Source organism: Hyla sarda (genome assembly GCF_029499605.1).
Source record: "Hyla sarda isolate aHylSar1 chromosome 1 unlocalized genomic scaffold, aHylSar1.hap1 SUPER_1_unloc_4, whole genome shotgun sequence".
NCBI lineage: Eukaryota > Metazoa > Chordata > Amphibia > Anura > Hylidae > Hyla > Hyla sarda.
In genome coordinates this window covers 432,165-457,331 of record NW_026607590.1, presented here as the reverse complement: position 1 = coordinate 457,331, position 25,167 = coordinate 432,165, and the positions used below count along the sequence as shown (strand labels likewise).

The following is a 25,167-nucleotide window of genomic DNA, read 5'->3' as shown; positions in this document are numbered from 1 at the left end:
TACGGCAGATTCGGTGGATTACGGCGGATGAACTGGTTTTCTTTTCTTTTAATACAATGGCTAGCAAGGACTGTGGGAGAGTGTTTTTTTAAATAAAATAATTTTTCCAATGTGTCCTGTTTTGTTTTTTTTTATTATTGAATTTTCAGGTTGAGTAGTGGAGGCTGTCTTATAGACGGAGTCCATTACTAAGCCGGGGCTTAGCGTTAGCCCCAAAAACAGCTAGCACTAACCCCCATTTATTACCCCGTACCCACCGCCACAGGGGTGACGGGAAGAGCCGATACCAACAGGCCAGGAGCATCAAAAATGGTGGTCCTGGGCCTAGGTGGTAACAGGCTGGCGTTATTTAGGCTGGGGAGGGCCAGTAGCAATGGTCCTCACCCAAGGTTGGCGAGGACCATTGTTACTGGCCCTCCGCAGCCTAAATAACGCCAGTCTTTTACCACCTAGGCCCAGGAGTGCCATTTTTGACGCTCCGGGCCTGTTGGTACCGGCTCTTTGTGTCACCCCTGTGGCGGTAGGTACTTGGGTAATAATTGGGGGTTATCGCTAGCTATTTTTGGGGCTAACGCTAAGCCCCAGCTTAGTAATGGATTCCGTCAATAAGACGGCTTACACTACTAAGCCTGAAAATTCTATAGAAAAATAAAATAAAAAACAAGACACATTGGAAAAATTAGCCCTCCTATAAAGTGAACAGACCCTTCTGCCAGTGTCCTCCCAGATAGGGAGACTCCTGCTGTTGCTAAATCACAACTCATGCTGGGAGTTGTAGTTTTGCAAAAATTGGAGGCTCCCTGTTTGGGGGTGACATTTCATTATGAGCGCTCTTCCCAGCGGAGAGCGCCAAAAATGTACTAACCAATTTTTTGTGGGTTTCTTTTTCTTCTCATTTCAGATCCATGTATGCAGAGGATTACTGTGGATTCAGTGGATTACAGCGATGAACTAGATTTTTTGTAAAAAATTTTTTTTTAAATTCATTTTATTAAAAGAAATTTGGTGGATTACAGCGATGAACTAGATTTTTTTTTTTTTAAAGAAACATTTTTTATTTTATTCATTTTATTAAAAGAAAAAAAATCTAGTTAATCGCGGTAATCCACCAAATCTGCCGTAATCCTCTGCATACACGCATCTGAAACAAGAAGAAGAAGAAAAAAAAAAGAATTGGTTAGTAAATTTTTGGCGCTCTCCACTGAGAAGAGCGCCCATAATGCAATGTTTTTTCAAACAGGGAGCCTTCAATTATTGCAAAGCTAAAACTCCCAGCATGAGTTGTGGTTAAGCAACAGCTGGAGTCTCCCTGTCTGGGAGGACACTGCCACAAGGGTCTGTTCACATTATACAAAACGTACAATGTGAACAGAGCCTAACACTTACCACTCTGCCTACCATCTGTAGCTAAACCCCATAATGATGTCATCACTAGGGGCGGAGCTACATTGACCCCCACAGGGAGTGAGGGAGGTAAGGGGATCTTCTCTTCTGCATACACTATATACAGCTATCTATAGATCGCTGTATATCCTGTATACCGCCCAAAGGGGCTATAGGAGCAGGGAGTCCTCTATCAGTCTGGTGACAGGATTCCCGGCTCCTGTATAATATACACGTGTACACTATGTCCCCTGTATACTATATGGCGGGGGAGGTGAGTAGTGACGCTATACATCACTCATCACCTCCTTACACTCCATGGAGCGAGTGCTCAGCATCCGACCCACAGAGCGGTACCTGAAGACAGTAAAAAAAAACAACTGCCAAAATGCAGGAAAAAGCTGTGACAGTTTTTCTGATGTTTTTGCTGCTGTTTTTTAAGGTGTAAAAAAAAACAAAAAACAAGTGTAAACTTCTCCTTAGTCATACAACGTTTAGACTGAATTTCTCCAGTTAAATAGGGGAAATGAGCCAGGGAGATGGAAAACACCTGCGCCAGGTCATTTAACCCCTCACATTATTAGAAATACCGTAGTATACATAATAGAAGAGAAAACCATCTATAACATATGACTAAAGTGCAGGAAGAAATGAGTGGTGTAATAAGGATCCGCTCTTATATTCAGCCCATTCAGGACCCGTGTACAACAGTCATGATCCACAATATCTCCGGGGATAATACTTTTTGTGTAAAGTCTGACTCGTTCTATTCCCTGGCCAAAGAAAGCAAAACTAATCCTAAATATTTTTTAAGATATATACATACAAAAAAAACAAGGACAGAGCATGTAGGACCCCTTAATAATGATAATGGGGAGGTTGTCACGGGCGATCAAGAGAAGGCGGAGCTACTGAATGGGTTCTTTAGTTCTGTATACACTATGGAAAAAGGAGCTGACATTGGCCAGGTCAGTGCTGGTAACACATCATGTACAGGTCAGTGCTGGTAACACATCATGTAATGTACTGAACAGGCTTAATGTAGAGATGGTACAAGGTAAGTTAAGTAAAGTAAATGTAAGCAAATCTCCAGGGCCGGATGGACTACACCCAAGAGTTCTTAGAGAGGTAAGTTCAGTAATATCTGTACCCCTGTTCATGATATTAAGAGATTCTCTGGTGTCTGGTATTGTGCCAAGGGGCTGGCGCAAGGCTAATCTGGTACCAATCTTCAAGAAGGGCTCTAGGTCTTCGCCAGGCAATTATAGACCGGTAAGTCTAACGTGCATTGTGGGTAAATTGTTTGAAGGACTTATAAGGGATTACATACAGGAATACATAGGGGATAATAGTATTATAAGTGATAGCCAGCATGGGTTTACTAAGGATAGAAGTTGTCAAACCAATCTAATTTGCTTTTATGAAGAGGTGAGTAGAAGCCTTGACAGAGGAATGGCTGTGTATATAGGAGGGGGGCTGTGTATATAGAGGGGGGCTGTGTATATAGAGGGGGGCTGTGTATATAGAGGGGGGCTGTGTATATAGAGGAATGGCTGTGGATATAGTGTTTCTGGATTTTGCCAAAGCGTTTGATACTGTCCCTCACAGACATCTGACAAGTAAGTTAAGGTGCTTGGGCTTGGAAACTTTAGTTTGTAACTGGATTGAACACTGGCTCATGGATCGTACCCAGAGAGTGGTGGTCAATGATTCGTACTCTGATTGGTCCCCGGTAATTAGTGGTGTCCCCCAAGGTTCAGTACTGGGCCCGCTGCTGTTTAATTTATTTATCAATGATATAGAGGATGGTATTAACAGCTCCGTTTCTATCTTTGCAGATGACACCAAGCTTTGTAGCACGGTACAGTCTATAGAGGAGGTGTATATAGTGGGGGGCTGTGTATATAGTGGGGGGGCTGTGTATATATAGAGGATGGTAATAACAGCTCTGTTTCTATCTTTGCAGATGACACAGGGGGGCTGTGTATGGTAATAACAGCTCTGTTTCTATCTTTGCAGATGACACAGGGGGGCTGTGTATATAGAGGATGTGTATATAGTGGGGGGCTGTGTATATAGAGGGGGGGCTGTGTATATATAGAGGATGTGCATAAGTTACAAGATGACTTGGATAGACTAAGTGTCTGGGCATCCACTTGGCAAATGAGGTTCAATGTGGATAAATGTAAAGTTATGCATCTGGGTACTAATAACCTGCAGCGTCGTATGTCTTAGGGGGGCTGTGTATATAGAGGGGGGCTGTGTATATAGAGGGGGGCTGTGTATACTAATAACCTGCATGCATTGTATGTCTTAGGGGGGATTAAACTGGCAGAGTCACTGGTAGAGAAGGATCTGGGTGTACTTGTAGATCACAGACTACAGAATAGCATGCAATGTCAGGCTGCTGCTTCCAAAGCCGGCAGGATATTGTCATGTATAAAAAGAGGCATGGACTCAAGGGACAGGGACATAATACTCCCCCTTTATAAAGCATTGGTACGGCCTCACCTGGAATATGCTGTTCAGTTTTGGTCGCCTGTTCATAAAAGGGACACTGCGGAGTTGGAAAGGGTGCAGAGACGCGCGACTAAACTAATATGGGGCATGGAACATCTTAGCTATGAGGAGCGATTAAAGGAGTTACAATTGTTTAGTCTTGAGAAGAGACGTTTAAGGGGGGATATGATAAAGGTATATAAGTATATAAATGGCCCATACAAAAAATATGGAGAAAAACTGTTCCAGGTTAAACCCCCCCCAAAGGACGAGGGGGCACTCCCTCCGTCTGGAGAAGAAAAGGTTTAGTCTAAAGGGGCGACACGCCTTCTTTACCGTGAGGACTGTGAATTTATGGAACGGTGTACCTCAGGAACTGGTCACGGCAGGAACAATTAACAGCTTTAAAACAGGGTTAGATACATTCCTGGAACAAAATAACATTAATGCTTATGCAGAATTATAAAACTACATCCCTTTCCCTTATCCCCTTACACCCTTCACTTCAATTCCCTGGTTGGACTTGATGGACGTCTGTCTTTTTTCAACCATACTAACTATGTAACTATGTAACTACTTGTAGTGCGGTTGCATTGTCTGAATGATATTGTGCACAGTGAGCGGACACTGCGGAGACATTTCCAATGTAAAGTATGGAAGAAATGTTTCCTAATTCTAACTATGAGAGGGGTAGTGGTACAACCGCCATATTGGAATTGGCAGTCAGTACATGAAATAAGGGAAATAACCCGTAGTGTATGACATCACCGTATTGTCCGGTGTTATTATATATTATGTAAATGAGCCCGTATGTCTTAGCCATGTGGGGACACGTTCGGGAGAAATAGAGAAAAGACTGGATGACAATAGGTGACCCAATGTGGGTGCACGTCTGGCCTCACATTTCTATCTACCAGTTAGGATATTATTATAGATTATGTGCCGGTGCCTCCTAAACATGGCGGATTTACCGGTTTTGGCGACTGCAGATAGACTATATTCAGCTCTCCTTGAGAGGAGGGTATGAATACTTTTTGGTGTGTGTGGATCTCTTTTCAGGTTGGCCTAAGGCCTATCCGGGGAGAAATGGCGATGTAAAGATGGCAGCAGGGCAGATTGTGAAGGATATGGTAGGTAGTTCCAGAAGTTATCGATAGTGATGGAGGTCGCACTTTACTGGATGAATTATGATGCAGGTAATAGGAGCAGGTTATGGATTTATTGGGACAGAACATTGATCCAGGGATTTATTCTGATATTTTGGGAAGGAATTTTTCCCCCGTCATGGGGCAATGGGAATCAGCCTCATAAGGGTTTTTTTTTCCTTCCTCCGGGTCAGCACAGTAGGGACACAATAGGGATATGGATTGACCTTTATGGACTCTGGTCTTTTACAACCTTATGAACGATGTTATGAAGAAGCAGCGGGTTGTCTCCTTATGGGGGGACACTTTTTGGTTGTGCTCCTAGAACAAGGTTGTACTGTCCACAGCTACTGCAGATGTAACACAGTCACCTATCTAGCTATGTGCGGCCGTACACAAGCGCGTACAACAAGCGCATACACAAGTCTTTATTCTATTCCAGATGGTAAAACTCCTGATATAGATCCTGGAGATCGGGTGGTGATAAAGAGACACAAAGAGTCCTGAATCCATCCTCCTGGTCTTGTAGTATATAATGCTCGGCCTAGAAGTAAATGGCCTGTGGTAAAATCAGAGGCATTAATCCCACTTCTATTGTTATCTGATATACAAACTAATAGAAATGCAGCTCTAAAGAATAGGGTCGCTCGAAATTATTAGCTGTATAACCATGGCCGTGAAGAAGTAGAGAACCTGGGTTGTTTTAAAGTGGAACTCCACTGCCCTAGTCTTAGGAACATATAGATCCAAATGCTGTGTGCGAGCTGCGGGGGTGGTGATGTCACGAACATGCCCCTCTTGACGTCACACCAAGCCCTCTCAATGCAAATCTATGGGAGGGGGTGTGGCATGACATCACAACCCTCCCAGCCCACACCCAGTGTTGGGAAATAAATGTTCTGAACGCTGGGGCAGTGGAGTACCTCTTTAATCTACATCCATACAGACAGACAGCCTCCGGCATCAAGCAAGTTGTAAGCGGTGATTGGCGGTCATGGCTTTTGGAGCTTCTCCCTGATTGGTTGAGGAATATCTTCTCCTGGTTGAAGGGACTCATAGCTATAGTGATGGGACTGATTGTATTTATACTCGTAGGTTACTGTACTATAATAAATCTGCTGCTGGGGGCTCCGCAGAGATACTAAATCAACAAGCTATCGATTAAATAATACAAACATCGGAAACAATGAACATTACTATGAATGGACGGCACCAGGAGATGAGGAGATCCCAAATCCTTCTATAAAAATGTATTTGTTACATAGTTAGTATGGTTGAAAAAAGACAAACGGCCATCAAGTTCAACCAAGGAATTGAAGGGAAGGGGTGTGGGGCGATATTGGGGAAGGGATGTGATTTTATATTTCTGCATAAGCATTTGTTATTTTGTTCTAGGAATTTATCTAACCCTGTATTAAAGCTTTCAACTGTTCCTGCTGTGACCAGTTCCTTAGGTAGACTGTTCCATAAAGGCGTGTCGCCCCTTTAGACCAAACCTCTACTTCTCCAGACGGAGGGAGAACCACCTTGTCCAAATGTAATTCTTTTAACCTTTCCTCATAGCTGAGATGTTCCGGCCCTTTATTAGTTTATTCGCGCGTCTCTGCACCCTTTCCAGCTCCACAATGACCCTTTTATGGACTGTGTCCAAAACTGAACAGCATATTCCAGGTGAGGCCGTACCAATGCTTTATAAAGGGGGAGTATTATGTCCCTGTCCCTTGAGTCCATGCCTCTTTTGATACATGACAATATCCTGCCGGCTTTGGAAGCAGCAGCCTGACATTGTGCTATTCTGTAGTCTATGATCTTCAAGTCACCCAGATCCTTCTCTACCAGTGATTCTGCCAGTTTATCCCCTAAGACATTTGTTGCATGCAGATGTTTAGTACCCAGATGCATAACTTTACATTTATCCACATTGAACCTCATTTGCCAAGTGGATGCCCAGACACTTAGTCTATCCAAGTCATCTTGTAACCTATACACATCCTCTATAGACTGTACCTTGCTACAAAGCTTGGTGTCATCTGCAAAGATAGAAACAGAGCTGTTATTACCATCCTCTATATACACAGCCCCCCTCTATATACACAGCCCCCCCACTATATGCACATCCTCTATAGACTGTACCGTGCTACAAAGCTTGGTGTCATCTGCAAAGATAGAAACAGAGCTGTTAATGCCATCCTCTATATCACTGATAAATTAACAAGAGCGGGCCCAGTACAGAACCTTGGGGTCACCACTAATAACCGGGGAACAGAGTATGAATCATTGACCACCACTTTCTGGGTACAATCCTTTAGACAGTTTTCAATCCAGTTACAAACTAAAGTTTCCAAACCAAAAGACCTTAACTTACCTGTCAGACGTCTATGGGACGATTAGCAAAATCCAAAAATACTATATCCACAGCCATTCCTCTGTCAAGGCTTCTACTCACATCTTCATAAAAGCAAATTAGGTTGGTTTGAGTTCTCTCTGTTACATTCAGTGCTCCGGACAGACAAGCTGACCATGAGCGCTTTTCTTCTCTGTCCTCCTCAGCTGGCGGGGCTGGGATTCGCATTGTGGCACATGCCCGCTTGTGAATCCCAGCCTGTCACTCACCTCCGCTCTCTGCTGTCCCTTCATGCTCTCACAGTGGCGGCGCATGTGCTTCAGCCTCGTAGGGCACTCGTGCGCCGGTGCTCTTGAATTTAAAGCGCCCCCCACTCACTGCCGGATCTTTGTTTGCCATTATGCCTTAGAGAAACCGTTCTGTCTTTGCCATACCGTGTTCCTGACCTTTTGTTCCGTGACCTGACCTTGCTCCAGTGCCACCTGCCTATTGACCTCTTGCCACGTTCCTGACCACTCACCTGTGCTGCCAGCCCTGACCTTCGGCTATCCTGACCACGAGTTGCCGTATGCCTCCTGTACCACGTTACATCTCAGCAACCTGTGAATACGAGTCATGCCAGGGGTAGCTAGCTGGGTGCCGCCTGCCGCAGCAAGTCCATCCCCATTGTGGCGGGCTCTGGTGAATGTCAGCGGCACCTTAGACTCTGCTCCCTGGCACGGCCCACGTAATCTTCCACATAGGCCCTGAGGATCCACTACTGCCGTGTTTCACTATCCTTAGTAAACCCATGCTGGCTATCACTTATAATACTATTATCCCCTATGTATTCCTGTATGCACTAAGAGAAGGACATTGGGGGAGATTTATCAAAACCTGTCCAGAAGAAAAGTTGCCCAGTTGCCCATAGCAACCAATCAGCTTGCTTCTTTCATTTTTAACAAGGCCTCTGCAAAATGAAAGAAGCGATCTGGGTGGTTGCTATGGGCAACTGGGTAACTTTTCCTTTGCACAGGTTTTGATAAATCTTCCCCATTGTCTTCACTAACTTAGAGAATAGTGGTTTTCCTGCTCACCGGTTCGGTTTGTTAGAAGTTATACTGTGGGAATTTACCTAAAGTGAGACCATTAAAAGGGACACTCCACTGCTAGACATCTTATCCCCTATCCAAAGGATAGGAGATAAGATGTCTGATCACGGGGATCCCGCTACTGGGGCTCTCTGCGATCTCCCGCAGCACCGGGTGTTCTAAACAAACACCGGGTTCCTGCAGCAGTGGTCATGATGTCATGCCATGCCTCCTCCATTCATGTATATGAGAGGGGGTGTGACACGGCTGACATGCCCCCTCCCATTGACATGAATTGTGGGGAGTGGCGTGACATCACGATCACAACCTCCGACAAAATATTCAGAACGCTGGAGCACCAAAGTACCCCTTTAATGGAACTGGGAGGAACATGACCTATGGATGGAAATGTGAGAGAATATGTGTTATCCAGTTATGTTGTTCCAGGCGCCATGAGCTTTAAATGACCAAATGACGTCTAACAATTCCTTTCCTTGAACGGAGAGCGCACAGCTGGCTTCAGCCCCTCAGAGATCTGGGAACCAACCATAGAGCCAACCTGGTTAATTCTTCTCCACACTTCAGCCGAATACAACTTGTTCTTCCCTCTATAACCTAAGGAAGGACCCTGTGTAGAGTAGGAGACCCGACTAATCTAACACCTATAGGATCAGAATGTCCTAAAAGCCAGAAGATAGAAGTGATTTTATATGTCTAATCTGCTCATGTCCTGTTACCTTGTAGCCATATATGAGACTCTTTTCCTCCCATGTAAAATTATAGAGATGACATCGCTGGATCGGTGACTATGTTATAAAAGGAAAACTCCCCCCCCCCCCCCCCCAATGTCTCTTTTATTGTTAACAAAAGATTTTTTTTAAAGTAAAAAATAATTGCTTCTTTTTATTTAAATGTATTTTTATCACATCATGTATAACAATAATTACATTCTATGTTAATAACCCATAACATCCCAACCTCCCCCCCCCCTCCCATAAAGAGAGACCGAAGAGGAAAGAAAAAATGATTTTAATAAACTTTTAATGCTGTTTTAATCTGTCCATTTCTCCCATGTCTCCACCAGTCTTTTCCCTTCCCTAGCGGATCCTTTGTTTGCCAGTAACTCATATCTCTTTATTTATTAGATTTATCCAAGTCCTTATATCTGGGACCTCTGAAAGCCACAATCTTAGAATTAATAATCTAGCAGAAAAGAGGAATTTCAAGCAAAGTTCTGAATTCTTATTTATTTCCGTATTATCTCCCAAAATAGCTACCTCAAATTTAAATGGTATATCTATCCCCAATCTCTTTTTAAGTTATTGATATATCCTTTCCCTATATTTCTGAATTTTTCTGCACGCCCAAATAATATGGGTGTAATCTGCCTCATTTAGCTGGCATCTTGGGCATTCTGCGTCAAGTCTATACCCAAATCTCACCAAGTCAACCGGAGCCAGGTGAGGTTTCCACAAAATGTTCCACTGGATAAATCTGTGATCCCTATTAATTGAAACCCTATTAACATTCTTAAACACAGGACCCCAAAAATTTTCATTTTTACGCTGAAATTGATTTATCCACCTCCCTTCTACTCTATGTAAATTCTCTTTGTTTATTTCCACCAATATTTTTTGGTATATTTGGGTCATATCTTTTTTATTATAGAACCCATTCACCAAAAATTCAATAATATTATGTGAATCAACCTGAAAGTGTTGTATCTACAGTGCATTTATACATGTGATATACAGTGCATAGTGAAAGTATTCGGCCCCCTTGAACTTTTCGACCTTTTGCCACATTTCAGGCTTCAAACATTAAGATATAAAACTGTAATTTTTTGTGAAGAATCAACTACAAGTGGGACACAATCATGAAGTGGAACAAAATTTATTGGATATTTCAAACTTTTTAAACAAATAAAAAACTGAAACATTGGGCGTGCAAAATTATTCAGCCCCTTTACTTTCAGTGCAGCAAACTCTCTCCAGAAGTTCAGTGAGGATCTCTGAATGATCCAATGTTGACCTAAATGACTAATGATGATAAATAGAATCCACCTGTGTGTAATGAAGTCTCCTTATAAATGCACCTGCACTGTGATAGTCTCAGAGGTCTGTTTAAAGTGCAGAGAGGCTGGTCCGAGATACTGTTGTGGAGAAGTTTAAAGCCGGATTTGGATACAAAAAGATTTCCCAAGCTTTAAACATCCCAAGGAACACTGTGCAAGCGATAATATTGAAATAGAAGGAGTATCAGACCATTGCAAATTTACTTTCAGCTCATACAAGGAGAAAACTGACCAGAGATGCAGCCAAGTGGCCCATGATCACTCTGGATGAACTGCAGAGATCTACAGCTGAGGTGGGAGACTCTGTCCATAGGACAACAATCAGTCGTATACTGCACAAATCTGCCCTTTATGGAAGAGTGGCTAGAAGAAAGCCATTTCTTAAAGATATCCATGAAAAGTGTTGTTTAAAGTTTGCCACAAGCCACCTGGGAGACACCAAACATGTGGAAGAAGGTGCTCTGCTCAGATAAAACCAAAATCCAACTTTTTGGCAACAATGCAAAACGTTATGTTTAGCGTAAAAGCAACACAGCTCATCACCCTGAACACACCATCCCCACTGTCACACATGGTGGTGGCAGCATCATGGTTTGGGCTTTTCTTCAGCAGGGACAGGGAAGATGGTTAAAATTGATGGGAAGATAGATGGAGCCAAATACAGGACCATTCTGGAAGAAAACCTGACGGAGTCTGCAAAAGACCTGAGACTGGGACGGAGATTTTTCTTCCAACAAGACAATGATCCAAAACATAAAGCAAAATCTACAAAGGAATGGTTCACAAAAAAGCATATCCAGGTGTTAGAATGGCCAAGTCAAAGTCCAGACCTGAATCCAATGGAGAATCTGTGGAAAGAACTGAAAACTGTTGTTCACAAACGCTCTCCATCCAACCTCACTGAGCTCCAGCTGTTCACAAACGCTCTCCATCCAACCTCACTGAGCTCCAGCTGTTCACAAACGCTCTCCATCCAACCTCACTGAGCTCCAGCTGTTTTGCAAGGAGGAATGGGCAAAAATTTCAGTCTCTTGATGTGAAAAACTGATAGAGGCATACCCCAAGTGACTTACATGTGTAATCGCAGCAAAAGGTGGCGCTACAAAGTATTAACTTAAGGGGCTGAATAATTTTGCACGCCCAATTTTTCAGTTATTTATTTGTTAAAGTTTGAAATATCCAATAAATTTCGTTCCACTTCATGATTGTGTCCCAATTGTTGATTCTTCACAAAAAATTTAAGTTTTATATCTTTATGTTTGAAGCCTGAAATGTGGCAAAAGGTCGAAAAGTTCAAGGGGGCCGAATACTTTCACTATGCACTGTATTTGATAATATCTGAATCTATAGGATTCACCGATATTACATCTTACTTTTAATTCTACAAAAGTGCACGTTTTCCCTTTCACAAAAAAGTGTTCAATTAATCTTACCCCGACCTTAATCCAAGAACCACTATCTTGAAATTCATTAAATTCCTTCAACCTAGGGTTAAACCACACCGGTGTAAACCTAAGATTATTTCTTATATGACAAATTCTTTTAAAATTAACCCATATTTTCCTAAATAATTAGCATTGCGTGATAGTAACAAATCATCGTTACACCACAATAATATTCATATTGCCGCAATACAGAAATACAAACTCTAAATAATAAACTCTAGAAATAGATAGGAAAAGTAACAGATAAACCTGACGTCTAGCATAAACCGTAAAAATCAATTATCTAATTAAAAGGTTCTAAAAGTAATCTAAGGAGAACAAGTCTCCAAGGAATTACTTAAGAAATTTTGCCAATGGGGGGCGTGGCTTGGCGCTTGCCGGAGATGGCCGCTTGATCAGAGCGCTACGTGCACTGCTAGCGACTTAAGCGACTTAAGCGACTTACACCTCTCACAGTTCCTGCAAATTCAGCGAAAGTCTTACCCACTGACTCGCCATGTCATATAGGACCCGCAGGAGGCAAAACCGGGCTGACCGACTTCTACATTCAGGCTGATTTGAGCGGATCTCAAGATGGCGCCGGTGCGCGTTCTCCGGCGGGGCCAGGCTCTCCAGCGTCCCAGCACTGTGTGTACAGCACATCGGAGAGGCGGCAGAGGAGTGCTTCCGTGCCACCTTCACCTCCAGTGCCTGGCTTGGTCCCTGCTGCCCTGGATCCGAACTTTCCCGACAGTGCGAAGCGGCACTTGGGTGGAGGAACGTCCTTCCCGGCTACACTACCCTCCGGGAGCCCGGCGAAACAGAGACAGCACCTGCAGGGAGAAGAAGATCTCCCCCCTGACACTGAGGTGAGCGACTCCTTATATGCAGTGGTGGACTGCCTGGCTAACCAGACCTCCTCTGATGCTCCGGTGACAGAGTTAACACTTAAGAATATGCTGGTGGCCCTGCATCATTCCATTCATTGTGATGTAGTACACTTGTTGAACCCAGTGAAACGGGACCTGGCTGAAGTGCAGTCTAGGATATTGCACGTTGAGACAAAGATGGGGGAACTGGTGCCCTCTCATAATGAACTGGTGGATGCTCATTACAAGCTAGAAGATGAAGTATCCTCTATTAAAGCAAAGATTGCCGACCTCGAAGACCGGTCACGCCGAAATAATGTTAAATTCTGAGGTATTCCTGGGACTGTACCACCTTCTGCGCTCAAACAGTATTTGCTGGACTTTATTCAATTGGTCCACATTGTACCCCTATTGATCTGACCATAGACAGGGCTCACAGGGTCCCTAGACCGAAGCACTTATCCGAGGATGTACCGCGTGATGTCTTGGCAAGGATTCACTATTTTCACGTTAAAGAACTAATGGCGGCTGCTCGAAAATCTGCGCCCTTGGCTGACAAATTTCGCAATGTTCTGCTGTTCACCGACCTGTCTGCTACGACTCTTCAACAGAGGCACCTTGTTGCTCCTATCACCACAGTGTTGCGTGAGGAAAACATCATGTACAAGTGGGGGTTCCCGGTACGCCTCCTTGTTCAAAGGGACAATACTATGCATGTTATCCGTAATTTGGAAGAGGGCTCCAGATTGCTGTTGAAGTGGAATCTACCCCTTCCTAAGGACCCTGCCTTTCTGGGCTCCCACACATGTTCCTCAGGACTGGAAAGTAGTGGGATCTGCTACTTGAGGGCTCGGCGGGTTCAGTGCCGACCTGATTGAGTGTCCTCTTCGGTGCAAGTGAACTGTGCTCCTACCCTTTTTGGTACCATCTGCTCAATGTGGCAGGTTTTCCAAACTTTGGACTTGCTGTTTCATTCCATGTTGTTTTTGTTATGTCTTTTCTCACCTTGTTCCTTTTCAGGTAGACCATCATCTCCTTATCCTTTAGTATTTGAGAATCCCTCACCTGCTAATGTCGGGTATGCTTCATATGCTGATGCATTTTATATTCTGATATCATGGTTTTGAGGTTTATTTCCATTAATGTGAATGGGCTTAATTGGGATTCATTGTGGAGGGAGGCTAAGAAGTTGAGGTGCGATATACTCTGTGCCCAAGAGACGCATTTATTAGTGAGTGATGCCCACAGACTCACAAACCGGTTCTTCCCCCATATATTTCAAGCTCATGCCCCTAAGAAAGTATGTGGTGTTATGGTGGCTCTTAAAAATACTGTAGCTTTTCAATTAGTGGACTCCTATGCTGACCCGAAGGGTCGTTTTCTCATTGTGGTGGCTTATCTCAACAACATTCTCTACACCATAGTCACATTATATGCCCCTAACCACGGCCAAATTAGTTTCATCCGTAAAGTGTTGCGCAGGGTGGAGTAGATGGGGAAGGGGAGAGTGGTGATTTGTGGGGATTTTAATGCGGTGGCTGACAAGGAGTGGGACTGCACCGGGATCACATGTACACTCGTCTGACCTTAGAGAGGTTATCTCTTCATCCTCTTACTATGATATATGGAGGGCTATGCATCCCTCAGTGAGGGACTACTCCCACCTCTCCTCTGCCCACAATAGTTACGCCAGATTAGATATGTTCTTAGTCGACAAAGCAGTTTTACTAGATACAGCCATAGAACTTAATACATGGTCAGACCACTCGCCCATCACTATGTCGATTAAGGAACAGGGCCGCCTCCCTCTCACATACCTATGGCGCACAAATTTATTCTTGCTTAACCATGCTACACATAACAATACACTATTGAGAGATTTGAGTTTTTCCACATTCATGCTAATGACCCCTCTTGCATTCACACAATCTGGAATGCCCACAAGGCCTTCATTAGGGGGTCCTTTATTAATCTTGGAGCCAGAGTTAAGAGGGAACGGGAAAAAGCTATGACCTCCTTGCTTTCTGAGATCAAGCAGGCAGAACTTACTAACCAACAGACACCTTCCCCTGTTACTATAGATAAGCTGAAGGCTCTGAGGACCTCTCTACAGGAACTCTTATTCATAGATTATGAGAAGAAGGCAAGGAAACTCAGGGCTTCGTATGACATGAACTCGGATAAGGCGGGGAGGCTATTGGCCTCTAGGCTCAAGGCCAAACATTGTAAATCCTCCATCCCATATTTGTGGGATCCGGCACACCGAGGGAAATTGACTGACCTCAGAGCAATAGCTAACAGATTTAAAGAAATTTTGCCATGTAACAAGTTTCTCAAATTTTGAACCGGGAACTTTTTTTGCACCGATGGTTTGAACTAAAATCTCTATAATCATAATGAGATGGGGGCGGGGACAACACTGACGCGTTACATTCCCTATATACAACGTCAGGGACAATATTACATTTATTATAAGTCCAGTGTGCGGAGATGAATATAAGAATAAATAATAAGAAAGAAAACTTCTTAAAAATTAATAACAAGTTTGGAGATGAAGCATATATTGTATAAATATATATGAGTATGTATTACTGTCAACTATCCTATGTACTTGATTAATATGTAGATGTGCGAGTTCTTTTATGTTTAATAAGATGTGATTGCATGGTTAAAACATTTCCCACACTTAGAACATGAAAATGGCTTCTTCCCTGTGGGAGTTCTTTGATGTTTAACAAGATTTGATTTCCCAGTATAACATTTCCCACATTCTGCACATTAAAATGGCTTCTCCCCTGTGTGAGTTCTTTGATGTTGAACAAGATTTGATTTCCCAGTATAACATTTCCCACATTCGGAACATGAAAATGGCTTCTCCCCTGTGTGAGTTCTTTGATGTACAACAAGAATTGATTTCAGGATAAAACATTTCCCACATTCTGAGCATGAAAATGGCTTCTCCCCTGTGTGAGTTCTTTGATGTCCGATAAGACTTAATTTCCGAGTAAAACATTTCCCACATTGTAAACATGAAAATGGCTTCTCTTCTGTGTGAATTATTTGATGTTTAACAAGATTTGCTTGCTGAGTAAAACATTTCCCACATTCTGAACATGAAAATGGCTTCTCTCCTGTGTGAATTCTTTGATGTTTAACAAGATTTGATTGCTGAGTAAAACATTTACCACATTCTGAACATGAAAATGGCTTCTCTCCTGTGTGAGTTCTTTGATGTTGAACAATAATTGATTTCAGAGCAAAACATTTCCCACATTCTGAACATGAAAATGGCTTCTCTCCTGTGTGAGCTATTTGATGTTGAATAAGATTTGATTTCGTATTAAAACATTTCTCACATTCTGAACATGAAAATGGCTTCTCCCCTGTGTGAGTTCTTTTATGTTGAACAAGATGTGATTTAGAAGTAAAAGATTTTTCACATTCTGAACATGAAAATGGCTTCTTTCCTCTTTGAGCTCTTTTTTCTTTAACACCCCTTCTGTGACCTTTATTTTGGTGAACATCCTGTGATGACTGAGAAGACAGGACCTGTATATAAGGATGAGATGACAGATCTTGGCTGTGAAGGGCTGAGGGTGTATCTGGGATAATGGAATGTTCTTCATATGTATCTTGTGTGATATCATCATCTGCTTTATAATCTGAAGATATAAGATTCTCCTCTGATCTCCTGCTACAAGAATCTGCAGAGAATAACACAGATTTTATTATCAGTATTAACCCTTTAACAACACAGGACATTTAAGCTTTTGTGTTTTCATTTTTTCCTCATAGCAATAACATTTTATTTTTCCATCTACACTGGGTTTAACCCCTTAGCGACCACGGATGCATATTTACGTCCGTGGCCGGCTCCCAATCTGTGAAGCGCGCTCACAAGCTGAGCGCGCTTCATGACTGCTGGGACCTGGTTGCTATCAGCACCAGGACGCGCGGCTAATACCGGATATCACTGATCGGGCTGATGTGCGGTATTAACCCTTTAGTTAGTTGATCGCGGCATCTAAAATGGGAGAAATCCATACCGGCTAGCTTAGCGGAGCTGTTCGGGACCGCCGCGGTGAAATGGTGGTGTACCTAACAGCTGAGAGGACAGTGGGAGGTGTCTTACCTTCTTCCCGGCTGTCCGATCGGCGTATGATTGCTCCAAGCCTGAAATCCAGGCTTGAGCAATCAAGCGCAGAAAACAATGATCAATGAATTCCTATGGCAATGCATTGAACAGTGTAAGCAATCTTATAGCCCCTAGAGGGGGCTATAAAACTGCATAAAAAAAGTAAAAAAATAATAATAATAAAGTTAATAGATTTAACCCCTTCCCTAATAGAAATTTTAATTACCACCCCCCCCCCTCCTTTTACCATTAAAAAAAAAATATATACTGTTTTAATAAAAAACATAAGTGGTATCACCGCGTGCGTAAATGTCCGAACTATAAAAATATATTGTTAATTAACCTGCACGGTCAATGGCGTACACGTAAAAAAAAAATCCAAAGCCAAAATAGCGTATTTTTGGTCACGTTTTATACCATAAAAAAATTTATAAAAATCAAAAAGTCTGATCAAAATAAATATGGTACCGATAAAAACTTCAGATCACGGCACAAAAAATTATCTTTCAAACCGCACCGTACGCGGAAAAAAAATAAAGTTATAGGGGTCAGAAGATGAGAATTTTAAACGTATACATTTTCCTGCATGTAGTTATGATTTTTTTCCAGAAGTGCGACAAAATCAAACCTATATAAGTAGGGGATCATTATAATCGTATGAACCTACAGAATAAAGATAAGGTGTCATTTTTACCAAAAAATTTACTGTGTAGAAACTGAAGCCCCCATAATCTACAATTTTGTTCAATTTTGTTGTACAATGATATTTTTTCCTGTTTCGCTGTAGACTTTTGGGTAAAATGACTGATGTCATTACAAAGTAGAATTGGTGGCTAAAAAAAAAAAATTAAGCAATCATATGGATTGTTAGGTGCAAAATTGAAAGGGCTATGATTTTTAAAATGTAAGGATGAAAAATGAAAGTGCCAAAACGGAAAAATGCTTGGTCCTTAAGGGGTTAAGAGCTTGTTTTTTTTGGGACCAATCTTACCAATCTAGCGCAATTTGTTAGTGTTCTTAATGCCAAGAAGAAAGGAGACACATAATAAAATGGGGAGAAGAAGAAGAGAGCCCACCTAGCCTGTCCTAGAGATAAACATTTGGCCGCAGGGAGGTAAATGAAGTGTTTGGGATCCATAAGAATTAGAATAGGTCCGGTAGTACCCACAGACAAGTGCGGCCACTCCTTGAGGGACAAATGATGGCCACTGAGGAAAGATTCCTGGTAATAAAGCTATAAGGATAAAATGGTCTCTCTGGGGTAGGAAGGTGAGACACCTATTCTGTCTCAGACGCATCGTATGAACGGGAAAGCTGGGTTGTGGTGACCCAGGATGGGAGCTGTGGTGACGGCAGCTTTCAGGGTGGAAAACGTTTGTGACCTTCGTGGAATTCATATTTCTCCAGTTTGTAATACAGAACAATCTCTCACAACGTAGCAATGCAGCTAAAGATTACAGCGCCGGAACTCTGCATATACTAAACGGATGTGAGTAAGTGACCCCTCTTTGTAAAGCTGTTTACCCCACTATAACCCCGTATATTGGCTTTAGTGTGGAGAACAAGGGGTCAGATTCTCTATAAGTTACTTTGGATAAGACTGTAATGTGATTGAGGCCCCTGTGATTGATACAGGGCCTCAACTCACCAATCCCAGGGGCCTCAACCCACCAATTCCAGGGGCCTCAACCCACCAATCCCAGGGGCCTCAACTCACCAATCCCAGGGGCCTCAACTCACCAATCCCAGGGTCCTCAACTCACCAATCCCAGGGGCCTCAACTCACCAATCCCAGGGGCCCCAAATCACCAATCCCAGGGGCCCCAAATCACCAATCCCAGGGGACCCAACTCACCAATCCTAGGGGCCCCAACTCACCAATCCCAGGGGCCCATACTCACCAATCCCAGGGGCCTCAACTAGATTTCTGGATGAACTCCTGGGACAGTCCATCTGTAACATCCTCCTCTATGGCTTGGTTCTCTGCCACAAACAGAGGGTAGACTCGGCCCTTTGGGGGTATAGCACCTGGTTGAGGCTCAATGGTACAATCATGGGGTCTGTGGGGAGGTAGTGCCCCCCGCCTACATCTTATCAAACACATTGCTGTACTCCTGGTATACTTTAGGAAGAGAAGATCTTTGTCGTGTACAATTATACGACAGACCGAGGAGATACAAACCAACCAAACCGATCTATATATACAGGTAGAAGCAAACTGAGGGGACCAAGACAAACCTCAGCTGTGACCCAGTCCAAACGGGGATTATGTCTCTGGAAACAAAGAGAACCGAGCACAACAGGATAATGCAGAGAGATAATCACCTGGAACTAGAGGGTCTCCTGGTAAAGAGCCCCCAACACCACAGACAAGGGAACTGTCTCATGGATAAGGTGAGGGGGCTGTAAGGGTCTTCTATAAATCACTTCCATGGCCAGAGGACCCAAAGCTGGAGTGGAATAGAGTTTTTGGCTACAAACACATCATCAAAATACCCATCAGCACTGGAGACCACGGGGACCTGCGTGACCACAGAGGAAATATACCACGATAGGATAATCCTAATCATAACTTTGTCTTTGTGGAACTCTGGGGATGAAGAAAGCCCACCCAATATCTGTCCCTAGCAGGACCCCAAGTGTTTCCTCACCAGGTTTGGCATGATCCGAGCAAAGGGACACAATAAAGACACATCCCCTCCCCCTACTATAATCCTTCTCCTCCATGGAAAGGGGGGTGGTCCTGAGCAGCATTGGTTTCACCCTTTCAGATGATCCAGGAGGCCACAATCTCATCTTGTATAATATCGGAGAGTCCACGAGAGAACGTGTCCACCAGCGCTTCCTTATCCCAGCACACTTCTGCTGCTACAATACACAACTCTATTGAATTCTTGGCCACAGTTCTCGTCCTGTTACATGGACATGAGCTGCTCTGCCGCAGAGGGAGAACGGACAGGGAGATGAAATGTCTCTGTAGTCGTAGATAATACGTTTATCAGTCTCCAAAGAGGATTCACCCGGGATAGAGCGTTATCAGTAAGGAGGGAGATCAGGAATCCTACCTTACTTCTATCATTAGGACAGGACTGCGGGACCATTTCCAGATAAATGCCCACTTGGTTCAGGGAGCCTCTACATTCATTAGGATCGCCCCCATAATGCTGGGGAAGCGGGGCAGATCCAGTAAACCCACAGGAGGCAATGGCTTCTATGGCAGCAGAAATAGTTGCCGGAGCAGGAGGGTAGGTGGCTGCCGGTTGAGGCACAGGAGGCTCTAGGGGAGACGTACGATTCTAAAGCGTCTGCATTACAAGTGCCAATTGCTCAATCCTCTGATCCTGCAGATCCATTATAGTGAAAATGTTTGGTGCTGGTGGATTGTCTGCAACATCCGGATTCATGGCCCTTGTGTAATGTCAGGAAACACAAAACCAGATGGAGATGATCAGAACAAATCACCTTTATTATATTCTCAACCGTCTCACATTCTCATCATTTATAGTTTATATTCTGACTGAATAAAGGAATATACAGCAGAAAAGACTGACAGGACACAGGGCTTAAAGGGGTACTCCGGTGGAACACAATTTTATTTAAATGACCTGGTCCCCAAAAGTTTAACAGGTTTCTTAATAACTTTTATTTAAAAATCTTAATTCTTCCAGAACTTATCAGCTGCTGTATGCTTCACAGGAAGATGTGTAGTTGTTTTCTGTCTGACCACAGTGCTCTCTGCTGACACCTCTGTCCATGTCAGGAACTGTCCAGAGTAGGAGAAAATCCTCATAGCGAACCTCTCCTGCTCTGGAAAGTTCCTGACACGGACAGAGGTGGATAAGAGCTGATAAGTACTGGAGGGCTAAAGATTTTTAAATAGAAGTAATATACAATTCTGAATAACTTTCTAGCACCAGTTGATTAAAAAAAATAGTTTTCCATCAGAGTACCACTTAAAAAAATTCCATAAAAAATTATTACAGTCGGTGACTGAGCAGAATCTGTGACTGTTCTCTGCAATTAGTAGTTACTACTCACCTGGGCGGTTACCTGTAGGAATGTCCTCCATATACTGCTCATCACCGCTCACATCTGTCTCTTCTTCTTCCTTTATGTCTGTAGCATTAATATGGATCAAATCTTTCTCTGTAGGAATGTCCTCCTTATACTGCTCATCACCGCTCACATCTGTCTCTTCTTCTTCCTTTATGTCTGTAGCATTAACATTGTTCAGATCTTTCCCTGTAGGAATGTCCTCCTTATACTGCTCATCGCTGCTCAAATCTGTCTCTTCTTCTTCCTTTATGTCTGTAGCATTAACATTGTTCAGATCTTTCCCTGTAGGATTGTCCTCCTTATACTGCTCATCACTGCTCACATCTGTCTCTTCTTCTTCCTTCATATCTGTAGCATTAATATTGTTCAGATCTTTTCCTGTTGGAATGTCCTCCTTATACTGCTCCTCACTGCTCACATCTGTCTCTTCTTCTTCCTTCATATCTGTAGCATTAATATTGTTCAGATCTTTCCCTGTAGGAATGTCCTCCTTATACTGTTCATCACCGCTTACATCTGTCTCTGGAGCATTAATATTGTTCGGATCTTCACCCTGATTCATAAGATGTGGAAGAAATATAGTAAAAGTCATCAGACAGTAGGAGAAGTCACGTGGGATGTTATAGATGAGCAGGAGATGAGGAGTCATGGAGGGTGAGGGAACTGACCACAAGAGCTTCACAGCCCTTCTACAGATCATAGGAAATATCTCCATCTACCTGATCATCCTGTGGAAGAAGAGGACGGGGACACCTCTCTGGTGCTGTTCTCTTACTGAATCTGACTGTAGGGAACACATACAGAGACTGAATTCATTATTTACATACAAATAATGAGAGCACGTGTGTATATAGTCATGTCTATTACCTGGTGATGTGAGGGGCTGCTGATCCTCCATCATCACCTGATCCTTGTACTGATCCTTGTGTCCTTCTACATACTCCCACTCCTCCATGGAGAAATAGACCGCCACGTCCTGACACCTTATAGGAACCTGACACACAATGATACAGTCGTCACCCCGACCCCTCCAGTGGTGTTACTGTATAATGTCCCAGCATTCCCAGCAGTGTCACCTCTCCAGTCATCACCAGACCCCTCCATTACTGTATAATGTCCCAGCATTCCAAGCAGTGTCACCTCTCCAGTCATCACCAGACCCCTCCATTACTGTATAATGTCCAAGCAGTGTCACCTCTCCAGTCATCACCAGACCCCTCCATTACTATATAATGTCCCAGCAGTGTCACCTCTCCAGTCATCACCAGACCCCTCCATTACTGTATAATGTCCCAGCAGTGTCACCTCTCCAGTCATCACCAGACCCCTCCATTACTGTATAATGTCCCAGCAGTGTCACCTCTCTAGTCATCACCAGACCCTCCATTACTGTATAATGTCCCAGCAGTGTCACCTCTCCAGTCATCACCAGACCCCTCCATTACTGTATAATGTCCCAGCAGTGTCACCTCTCCAGTCATCACCAGACCCCTCCATTACTGTATAATGTCCCAGCAGTGTCACCTCTCCAGTCATCACCAGACACTCCATTACTGTATAATGTCCCAGCAGTGTCACCTCTCCAGTCATCACCAGACCCCTCCATTACTGTATAATGTCCCAGCAGTGTCACCTCTCCAGTCATCACCAGACCCCTCCATTACTGTATAATGTCCCAGCAGTGTCACCTCTCCAGTCATCACCAGACCCCTCCATTACTGTATAATGTCCCAGCAGGGTCACCTCTCCAGTCATCACCAGACCCCTCCATTACTGTATAATGTCCCAGCAGGGTCACCTCTCCAGTCATCACCAGACCCCTCCATTACTGTATAATGTCCCAGCAGTGTCACCTCTCCAGTCATCACCAGACCCCTCCATTCCTGTATAATGTCCCAGCAGTGTCACCTCTCCAGTCATCACCAGACCCCTCCATTACTGTATAATGTCCCAGCATTCCCAGCAGTGTCATCTCTCTAGTCATCACCAGACCCCTCCATTACTGTATAATGTCCCAGCAGTGTCACCTCTCCAGTCATCACCAGACCCCTCCATTACTGTATAATGTCCCAGCAGGGTCACCTCTCCAGTCAGCAGCTCCATCATCTTGTTGATGAGTTCTAGGATCTTCTGTTCATCCATTTCCTCATGTATCAGGGAGTGAGGTGGGGTCCCCGGGATTGGGCTCAGGGTTCTTCCCCATCCTTCACACACAGGGGCCCGACAGCGCCCACTAGAGGACTTCTTCACTACTGTGTAATTCTGTGTATGGAGAGACACATTAATATCACTACATACATTCCCAGAATCCCTCACCTCTCCAGTCATATCCATTTGTTATTATATAGATAAGAATGAGGTCATGTGACATCACTCCCAGAATCCCTCACCTCTCCAGTCATATCCATCTGTTATTACATAGATAAGAATGAGGTCATGTGACATCACTCCCAGAATCCCTCACCTCTCCAGTCATATCCATCTGTTATTACACAGATAAGAATGAGGTCATGTGACATCACTCCCAGAATCCCTCACCTCTCCAGTCATATCCATCTGTTATTACATAGATAAGAATGAGGTCATATGACATCACTCCCAGAATCCCTCACCTCTCCAGTCATATCCATCTGTTATTACATAGATAAGAATGAGGTCATGTGACATCACTCCCAGAATCCCTCACCTCTCCTGTCATATCTATCTGTTATTACATAGATAAGAATGAGGTCATGTGACATCACTCCCAGAATCCCTCACCTCTCCAGTCATATCCATCTGTTATTACATAGATAAGAATGAGGTCATGTGACATCACTCCCAGAATCCCTCACCTCTCCAGTCATATCCATCTGTTATTACATAGATAAGAATGAGGTCATGTGACATCACTCCCAGAATCCCTCACCTCTCCAGTCATATCCATCTGTTATTACATAGATAAGAATGAGGTCATGTGACATCACTCCCAGAATCCCTCACCTCTCCAGTAAGCCGGAAGAGTATCTGTAGGGTGAGGTTTATGATCCTGTCGGCCATCTTGTTCCTGTCTCTCTCCATGGTTGATGAGTCATCCAGGAGAATTCTCTTATATAGAAGATATCTGCAGAGGATCCTGGATTGGAGAAACCTGAAGGGAAGAAGAGGAGACGATGATAAACCGCACCAGATTCTATGGAGAAATAAAATCCATTTCCTGGAGATAATCTGGGGAAACATCTGAGGAGACATTATAGGAGTTTTCAGATTCCTCTATAAAACAAAATCCATTGTCCGAGGGCTGTAAAATAAGAGACTAGAGCGCACTCCCCTCTCCCGTCCAGTGGTGGCGCTCTGGTCCTCCAGGTCTTCTGAGGTCGCTCTCTCTGCTCTGCTGAAGACGTTGTGAATCCATTTCTCCTAATCTCTGAGGCTGCGGTGTATTCAGAACGTCTTCATCAGAGCAGGGAGAAGAATAGAGGGATTCAATATGACATTGTCCAATGAAGAATACTGAAATGTGTCCACTAGGGGGCACAATATACATCACAATTACATCAGGATTTTATGTGAATTGTGATATGTCCCCCCGGAAGAACCTGCTATTACCTGCAGCAGAGGCCGAGCATCATATACCGTTACACACGCAGGGTCTGGGCCACCACCGGAGTCAGTGTTTACAAGCAGGGGGCCTCCAGCTGTTACAGCATTTGGCTGTCAGGGCATGCTGGGAGTTGTAGTTTTACAACAGCTGGAGGCACGCTGGTTTGGACTGTCTTAAGTAATAATAGGGGCGCGGGAGAAACTTAAAAAACCTGATGCTTACATAGTCCTGTATGGAAGAAGTGGCTGATACCCGGAGAAAAGAGACTGATCAGGTGACAGGATGGGCGGGTAAGTGACCTGATACCTTCACCATCCAGACATCCCCTGGGGGGCAGTATAGGCAGGAAATCAGGAGAACAACCGCTGGTCGGCACGGCGCTCCCTAGAAAAACAACCGTACAGCGCCATGTCTAAGCCACACCCACCTACATTAATTTATTACAAAAATGGGATATAAACTTATTAGGGGAGGGGCTTCTATTACAAACCCTGAATAACGCTCTGCCATAGTGATCAGTGTTATCGGTGCTCGGCTTATACAGGCTGTGGAGGTGTCTGTATACTTAGAGCACCGATCTGAGCA

The 25,167-nt window shown here is 43.7% G+C and overlaps 1 protein-coding gene and 1 pseudogene across 1 annotated transcript in view; one reads left to right on the top strand and one right to left on the bottom strand.

Annotated features, from left to right (window-relative positions):
• The window catches only part of LOC130298199 (oocyte zinc finger protein XlCOF7.1-like), a 177,927-nt gene that overhangs the window by 63,342 nt on the left and 89,418 nt on the right, over positions 1 to 25,167 (top strand).
• Positions 14,111 to 25,167, bottom strand: part of LOC130298200 (oocyte zinc finger protein XlCOF22-like) — a 40,161-nt pseudogene continuing 29,104 nt past the window's right edge.